General features: G+C 46.9%; 1 long non-coding RNA gene across 2 annotated transcripts; it reads right to left on the bottom strand.

The window, feature by feature from the left end:
- Nucleotides 1–5256: 5256 nt before the first annotated feature.
- Nucleotides 5257–8164, bottom strand: LOC127335033 (uncharacterized). Of its 2 annotated transcripts, none has more exons than XR_011752415.1 (5): nt 7725–8164; nt 7567–7637; nt 7390–7484; nt 6816–6900; nt 5257–5486 (listed from the first exon to the last, which is right to left on the bottom strand). It is a non-coding gene; the product is annotated as an uncharacterized lncRNA (long non-coding RNA). The 2 variants fall into 2 exon arrangements; XR_011752416.1 differs by having other exon boundaries at nt 7567–7624.
- Nucleotides 8165–8679: the final 515 nt, after the last annotated feature.

Here is an 8679-nt window from a genome sequence, read left to right as displayed (position 1 = left end):
TCTTTTATTAGTATTAGTAGGAGGTGCAGCAACATGTGTAGCATTAGCATTACTAGTGGTGGTAATAGTCCAAACTTTAGCTACATTCTTCTCTTTAGCTAGTTTTTCATTTTCTTCTCTATCCCACCTAGCACGCAGTTCAGCCATTAATCTTATATTCTCATTAATTCTAACTTGAATGGCATTTGCTGTAGTAACAATTTTATTATGATGATTCTCATTAGGCAAAACTTTTGATTTTAAAAGATCAACATCAGCAGCAAGACTATCGACTTTAGAAGCAAGTATATCAATTTTCCCAAGCTTTTCTTCAACAGATTTGTTAAAAGCAGTTTGCGTACTAATAAATTCTTTAAGCATGGATTCAAGTCCAGGGGGTGAACTCCTATTATTGTTGTAAGAATTCCCATAAGAATTACCATAGCCGTTGCCATTATTATAAGGATATGGCCTATAGTTGTTACTAGAATTGTTCCGGTAAGCATTGTTGTTGAAATTATTATTTTTAATGAAGTTTACATCAACATGTTCTTCTTGTGCAACCAATGAAGCTAATGGAACATTATTAGGATCAATATTAGTCCTATCATTCACAAGCATAGACATAATAGCATCAATCTTATCACTCAAGGAAGAGGTTTCTTCGACAGAATTTACCTTCTTACCTTGTGGAGCTCTTTCCGTGTGCCATTCAGAGTAGTTGATCATCATATTATCAAGAAGCTTTGTTGCTTCACCAACAGTGATGGACATAAAGGTACCTCCAGCAGCTGAATCCAATAAATTCCGTGAAGAAAAATTTAGTCCTGCATAGAAGGTTTGGATGATCATCCAAGTAGTCAGTCCATGGGTTGGGCAATTTTTAACCAGAGATTTCATTCTTTCCCAAGCTTGAGCAACATGTTCAGTATCTAATTGTTTAAAATTCATTATGCTACTCCTTGTGACGCCCCAAAATCGGTACCATGAGGATCCCAGCGAATCCGCCGAAATCCGCACGATATCGATTTTAGGAGACGCACCACCAAGCGCCTCGTACACGCCGAAGCATGCACGCGATGCGGGTGGAATCAATCACGAGAGGTAACATTACAACATGATTACAATAGAGCCCACAAGATACAGATATATTACAGCAACGACTCCAACGAGTCAAGATACAAATAGATACATACAAAGATCCAAATCATACAGAAGACCAAATACATCCGAGTGCGGACAAGATACAAATTGGACTAAGAGTCCTGAAGATAAACGATGGCGTCCATAACCCTGCCCAGGCCAAGCCGGAAGGGTAACCTTGCTAGCGTCGTCTTCATCGAACATATCTTCATACCTGCCCGGTTATATCCCGTAGAAGCAGCAATAAGTACGGGTTCGTACTTAACAAGACTTCAAGACGTATAAGCATTCGTCAACCAGTCGTCCTTTGTACTTGAGGCACGCAGGGGACTTAGAGGACGCAAGAGGAACGTCATAGGCAATATGGTGGGGTTAAGCGGCAGCGCGCAAGCACTAAAAACCTATAGAGACACTCTACAACAGCCGTCTATCAGAGAAGGTGAGAGAGCGTAACTAACAGTTCTATACTCTGCAAACATAACTCAGCCGATGTGTTCCCCCCTCGCAAGGAGGTACTTACAAGGGCACTCACACGGTTGACAAGTTTTAACCAGTTATTATTTAAGTTGTTCTTTCTTACTATGCAAGTTATTAGTATGGAAACAACAGGTGTAAGTTGTCTATGGTCGAGTCATACAGCTCCAAGTCGTCCATAACCGCGGACGCGGCTTATCGATAAGATTGTAACCCTGCAGGGGTGCCCAAATGTGCCCACACGCACGATCAACCCACTTGCGACAGGTGGATATCACGACTCGCACTCTCCTTCACGACAACAATGTCCAGGAAGCCACCTAACCAAGTTGAACCCGTATCGAAGTCCGGCCGTATCTCCGAAGCGGACCTAGCTGTTTGCGACAGCGTACTAGGTGGTTTAAACACACACTGGGGCGATAAACCACTTCGCAGCGGCTCCGCGACCTATACGTGCATACCAGAAACAAGGGATACAAGGCACCCAGGGGCTTCCCAAAGTAAATAAGTAACAAGCTGGCATGCACGCAACAACAAATGGTAAAACATTGCAAACTAGTTGTGGCCACTGGACAAAGCTGTAGATTCCGGCAGTGGTCGAGGGGAGACCCAGAAACATACCCACGTGTGGTTAGAGCGCTCAGTCTCGGAGCAGATAACAAGAACTCGGGGTCCTAAGATATTTAGGAAACACAAGTGAGCCGTCATAAAACGAGCAAGCTGACCCACCGATGCCTCCGCTAACAACTATTAACAAGTAACCATGATACCCTCAACGAGATATATCCATAAACCATGTGTCATGATTCCCAACTGATAACCCGATAAGATAGCAATAACGGTAACGAGATAAAACAACACTAGCATGCACTACGACTCGCAAGGCAGACCCGATAACCAAACAACAGCTGTAGGAGGTTGGTGGTTGGTGGTGGCAATATGGTCTGCTTGAGGTAACAAGTGGAAGGGACACGTGACAAGAACGCAACTTAAGGATAGCATGAGGGAGAAGGCAAAATAAAATAGGTGAGCGACTTCGCAGGGCGAAGTATAGGGAAAATGCTTACTGTTAAAGCTTGCCGAGGAACATCCGGAGAACTTGTCGTATCTCACCACACCACTTCGCGATCCTATCCGGGAAGAAGCAAATGCTGGAACACACAACGCATGCAATCTTACTACTACAGATAAAGATCCAGCATGATCAAGATGATATGCATGACATGGCATAGATGGTGCGATGCAACTTATCCAATTTAATCGGAGTCGGAACCCCGGACAAACAAATTAGGTTGGAGTTGCATTTCCTACCGACAAAGTTAAAGGTTGATTAACATGGGACGACATGGCAGGGGTGCGCTACTTCAAAGTTAAACGGAGCGGGGAAACCTTAGGTGGATATCCAAAATACTCCGCATATATGTTAGGTGAACATGCATAACTACCATCGAACAAACATGATGCGAGATGCATACAGATGAATGGATGGAATATTCATGTTCCTTATGTTTTTCTGATCAATTTTCATATAGAACACATTTTTATTCGAGTTACAGATTACAAGGTATGATTTTAGCAAGATAAACATATTTTCTGGAATTTCAGAAAAGAAAACAGGCATGGGACGAACTGGGCTGAACCTGCACGGTCCTGGGCCGGATCTGGCTTCTTCTTTGGCGCTGGATAGGGGACTGGCGCCGAGAGAGGAATCTGGGCTAAGGCCCGATTAGCCGGATCTGGTTCACATAACAAAAAAAGTTGGATTAATTCTGTCACGGTGAATTGAACTTGCGTCTCACCCGATCAAGGAACAGACCAGATGTGCTACTAGTTGATGTTGAAGTCGAGAAGGGCTCCGTAGGTAATGAGGGATCTCTGGCGCGAGATCTGACACAAAAGAGATGAAAAAAGATGGATTAGGCCACGGTGGGATTTGAACCAAGGATGTCTGGATCAAGCAGAGGAGAACAAACCACTGGCTGCAGTTCAGCTTGTTGGAGATCCTTGGCCACACGACCTTTCTTAAGCGAACGAGATGGAGCTCGGTGAGGCCGGCCATGGCGGAAACCACTGGTCGAGCACGGACCTGGAGCTCCCGGCGACCGGGGACGTGGCACCGGGCGTCGAAGGTGCGCCTTGACTTGGGGAAGACGATGGAGGCGACGAGAAGGCCGGAGAGGCACCATGTCCGGCGGAATCGACGATGAACTCGCCGATAGTTGGAGAAGAAACGGCGACCGTGCGCTCGATTTACCGGGTAATAACTCGATTCCTTTCACCACGACGTAGAGCTCGACGAGGCGGTTCTCCCGGTGTCTTCGGTTCGTCGAGGGGCGATCGGTAGCGGCGGCGCCACGGTGAGGTTGAGGAGGAGGCAAACGGTGGTGTTCACAGAGAAGAAAAGAACGTGAGGAAAAAGGAAGGTGGCGGCACGAGGGAGGGGAGAGGAGGGGCGCTAGGGTTTCGGGGAGCCTCGGCTCGAAGAGATAAGAGGGAGGAGGGAGTGGTTGGCTCTAGGCGGGGAGGACCACTGCCTCCACCACGCCATGTGCGTGCCCGGTGAGCTGGAAAGGGGAAGACGACACAGGAGGTTCGAAGGGGTATGGGCTGAGGTGGAAGGGCCGTTGCTGGGCTTGGTGGGCTGCTCCGGAAGAAAAGGGAGAGAGGCCGGGGAAGAGAGAGGGTCCAGGAAGGGGTTAGGGGGTTTTCTCTTTTAAAAACTGTTTGCACACATGATTTGAACCAACTCAAAAAAGAGTTTAAATTTGAATACAAAGGCGGAGATAAAGATAAAATAATTTCCAAGTTTTATAGTAAACATAATATATAGTTTTGTTAAAGGGTTTTGTAAATGAATAAAAGAGGAGGTTTAATATAGAAACCATATGAGAGGGAAACAAAATAATTTGGGTTTATAAAAATAATTTTATTTAGTGAAAACATGGGTGATATGATGCATGATGCATGATGATGCACAAATAGAAAAGAACAGACAAATCTATTAGGGGTGCTACCCGGGGCCGTTACAATCGACACCACTAACAAGGAACCTCGCCCCGAGGTTCCACGTCCTGGTACGGGGGAGAGAGGTGAACTATCGGATCTTCAGGCGGCGTGTCGATCTCCTCGACACCACTAACAAGAGTTCTTGCTCCACGTAGATCGGCGACACCACTAACAAGAAGTCGTTGTTCCGTTGTTGATGATGCGCTTCTGTTGAGATCCTCCGAAGATCGGACCTAATAGGTGAGGGGCAAAGATCGTCCAACCCACGTCGGAACCTAAGACTCGGAAAACTCAGATAAGAGAGAAGACTCAAAACTCGCAAAGGTAAGATGAGAAAGAATATAGGTAAGAAGAAAAATCAGAGCTAGTCAGAACTATCCAACGAGTTTTAGAAAATAGTTTGGACTCTCTAAACTCAACAACCATTGGCAAGGTTATCCTACAGACTGGACTAGTGGGGTATCGACAACCTATTGCTCTGATACCAACTTGTGACGCCCCAAAATCGGTACCATGAGGATCCCAGCGAATCCGCCGAAATCCGCACGATATCGATTTTAGGAGACGCACCACCAAGCGCCTCGTACACGCCGAAGCATGCACGCGATGCGGGTGGAATCAATCACGAGAGGTAACATTACAACATGATTACAATAGAGCCCACAAGATACAGATATATTACAGCAACGACTCCAACGAGTCAAGATACAAATAGATACATACAAAGATCCAAATCATACAGAAGACCAAATACATCCGAGTGCGGACAAGATACAAATTGGACTAAGAGTCCTGAAGATAAACGATGGCGTCCATAACCCTGCCCAGGCCAAGCCGGAAGGGTAACCTTGCTAGCGTCGTCTTCATCGAACATATCTTCATACCTGCCCGGTTATATCCCGTAGAAGCAGCAATAAGTACGGGTTCGTACTTAACAAGACTTCAAGACGTATAAGCATTCGTCAACCAGTCGTCCTTTGTACTTGAGGCACGCAGGGGACTTAGAGGACGCAAGAGGAACGTCATAGGCAATATGGTGGGGTTAAGCGGCAGCGCGCAAGCACTAAAAACCTATAGAGACACTCTACAACAGCCGTCTATCAGAGAAGGTGAGAGAGCGTAACTAACAGTTCTATACTCTGCAAACATAACTCAGCCGATGTGTTCCCCCCTCGCAAGGAGGTACTTACAAGGGCACTCACACGGTTGACAAGTTTTAACCAGTTATTATTTAAGTTGTTCTTTCTTACTATGCAAGTTATTAGTATGGAAACAACAGGTGTAAGTTGTCTATGGTCGAGTCATACAGCTCCAAGTCGTCCATAACCGCGGACGCGGCTTATCGATAAGATTGTAACCCTGCAGGGGTGCCCAAATGTGCCCACACGCACGATCAACCCACTTGCGACAGGTGGATATCACGACTCGCACTCTCCTTCACGACAACAATGTCCAGGAAGCCACCTAACCAAGTTGAACCCGTATCGAAGTCCGGCCGTATCTCCGAAGCGGACCTAGCTGTTTGCGACAGCGTACTAGGTGGTTTAAACACACACTGGGGCGATAAACCACTTCGCAGCGGCTCCGCGACCTATACGTGCATACCAGAAACAAGGGATACAAGGCACCCAGGGGCTTCCCAAAGTAAATAAGTAACAAGCTGGCATGCACGCAACAACAAATGGTAAAACATTGCAAACTAGTTGTGGCCACTGGACAAAGCTGTAGATTCCGGCAGTGGTCGAGGGGAGACCCAGAAACATACCCACGTGTGGTTAGAGCGCTCAGTCTCGGAACAGATAACAAGAACTCGGGGTCCTAAGATATTTAGGAAACACAAGTGAGCCGTCATAAAACGAGCAACTGACCCACCGATGCCTCCGCTAACAACTATTAACAAGTAACCATGATACCCTCAACAGATATATCCATAAACCATGTGTCATGATTCCCAACTGATAACCCGATAAGATAGCAATAACGGTAACGAGATAAAACAACACTAGCATGCACTACGACTCGCAAGGCAGACCCGATAACCAAACAACAGCTGTAGGAGGTTGGTGGTTGGTGGTGGCAATATGGTCTGCTTGAGGTAACAAGTGGAAGGGACACGTGACAAGAACGCAACTTAAGGATAGCATGAGGGAGAAGGCAAAATAAAATAGGTGAGCGACTTCTGCAGGGGCAGAAGTATAGGGGAAAATGCTTGCCTGTTAAAGCTTGCCGAGGAACATCCGGAGAACTTGTCGTATCTCACCACACCACTTCGCGATCCTATCCGGGAAGAAGCAAATGCTGGAACACACAACGCATGCAATCTTACTACTACAGATAAAGATCCAGCATGATCAAGATGATATGCATGACATGGCATAGATGGTGCGATGCAACTTATCCAATTTAATCGGAGTCGGAACCCCGGACAAACAAATTAGGTTGGAGTTGCATTTCCTACCGACAAAGTTAAAGGTTGATTAACATGGGACGACATGGCAGGGGTGCGCTACTTCAAAGTTAAACGGAGCGGGGAAACCTTAGGTGGATATCCAAAATACTCCGCATATATGTTAGGTGAACATGCATAACTACCATCGAACAAACATGATGCGAGATGCATACAGATGAATGGATGGAATATTCATGTTCCTTATGTTTTTCTGATCAATTTTCATATAGAACACATTTTTATTCGAGTTACAGATTACAAGGTATGATTTTAGCAAGATAAACATATTTTCTGGAATTTCAGAAAAGAAAACAGGCATGGGACGAACTGGGCTGAACCTGCACGGTCCTGGGCCGGATCTGGCTTGCTGCTGGCGCTGGATAGGGGACTGGCGCCGAGAGAGGAATCTGGGCTAAGGCCCAGTTAGCCGGATCTGGTTCACATAACAAAAAAAGTTGGATTAATTCGCTGTCACGGTGAATTGAACTTGGGTCTCACCGGATCAAGGAACAGACCAGCTGGGCTACTTGTTGCTGTTGAAGTCAGAAGGGCTCCGTAGGTAATGAGGGATCTCTGGCCGCGAGATCTGACACAAAAGAGATGAAAAAAAGATGGATTAGGCCACGGTGGGATTTGAACCAAGGATGTCTGGATCAAGCAGAGGAGAACAAACCACTGGGCTGCAGTTCAGTTGTTGGAGATCCTAGGCCACACGACCTTTCTTAAGCGAACGAGATGGAGCTCGGTGAGGCCGGCCATGGCGGAAACCACTGGTCGAGCACGGACCTGGAGCTCCCGGGCGAACTGGGACGTGGCACAGGGCGTCGAAGGTGCGCCTTGACTTGGGGAAGACGATGGAGGCGACGAGAAGGCCGGAGAGGCACCATGTCCGGCGGAATCGACGATGAACTCGCCGATAGTTGGAGAAGAAACGGCGACCGTGCGCTCGATTTACCGGGTAATAACTCGATTCCTTTCACCACGACGTAGAGCTCGACGAGGCGGTTCTCCCGGTGTCTTCGGTTCGTCGAGGGGCGATCGGTAGCGGCGGCGCCACGGTGAGGTTGAGGAGGAGGCAAACGGTGGTGTTCACAGAGAAGAAAAGAACGTGAGGAAAAAAGGAAGGTGGCGGCACGAGGGAGGGGAGAGGAGGGGCGCTAGGGTTTCGGGGAGCCTCGGCTCGAAGAGATAAGAGGGAGGAGGGAGTGGTTGGCTCTAGGCGGGGAGGACCACTGCCTCCACCACGCCATGTGCGTGCCCGGTGAGCTGGAAAGGGGAAGACGACACAGGAGGTTCGAAGGGGTATGGGCTGAGGTGGAAGGGCCGTTGCTGGGCTTGGTGGGCTGCTCCGGAAGAAAAGGGAGAGAGGCCGGGGAAGAGAGAGGGTCCAGGAAGGGGTTAGGGGGTTTTCTCTTTTAAAAACTGTTTGCACACATGATTTGAACCAACTCAAAAAAGAGTTTAAATTTGAATACAAAGGCGGAGATAAAGATAAAATAATTTCCAAGTTTTATAGTAAACATAATATATAGTTTTGTTAAAGGGTTTTGTAAATGAATAAAAGAGGAGGTTTAATATAGAAACCATATGAGAGGGAAACAAAATAATTTGGGTTTATAAAAATAATT

Source organism: Lolium perenne, chromosome 2 (assembly GCF_019359855.2).
Source record: "Lolium perenne isolate Kyuss_39 chromosome 2, Kyuss_2.0, whole genome shotgun sequence".
In the NCBI taxonomy this organism is placed as follows: Eukaryota; Viridiplantae; Streptophyta; class Magnoliopsida; order Poales; family Poaceae; genus Lolium; species Lolium perenne.
This window is presented reverse-complemented; position numbering and strand designations above follow the sequence as displayed.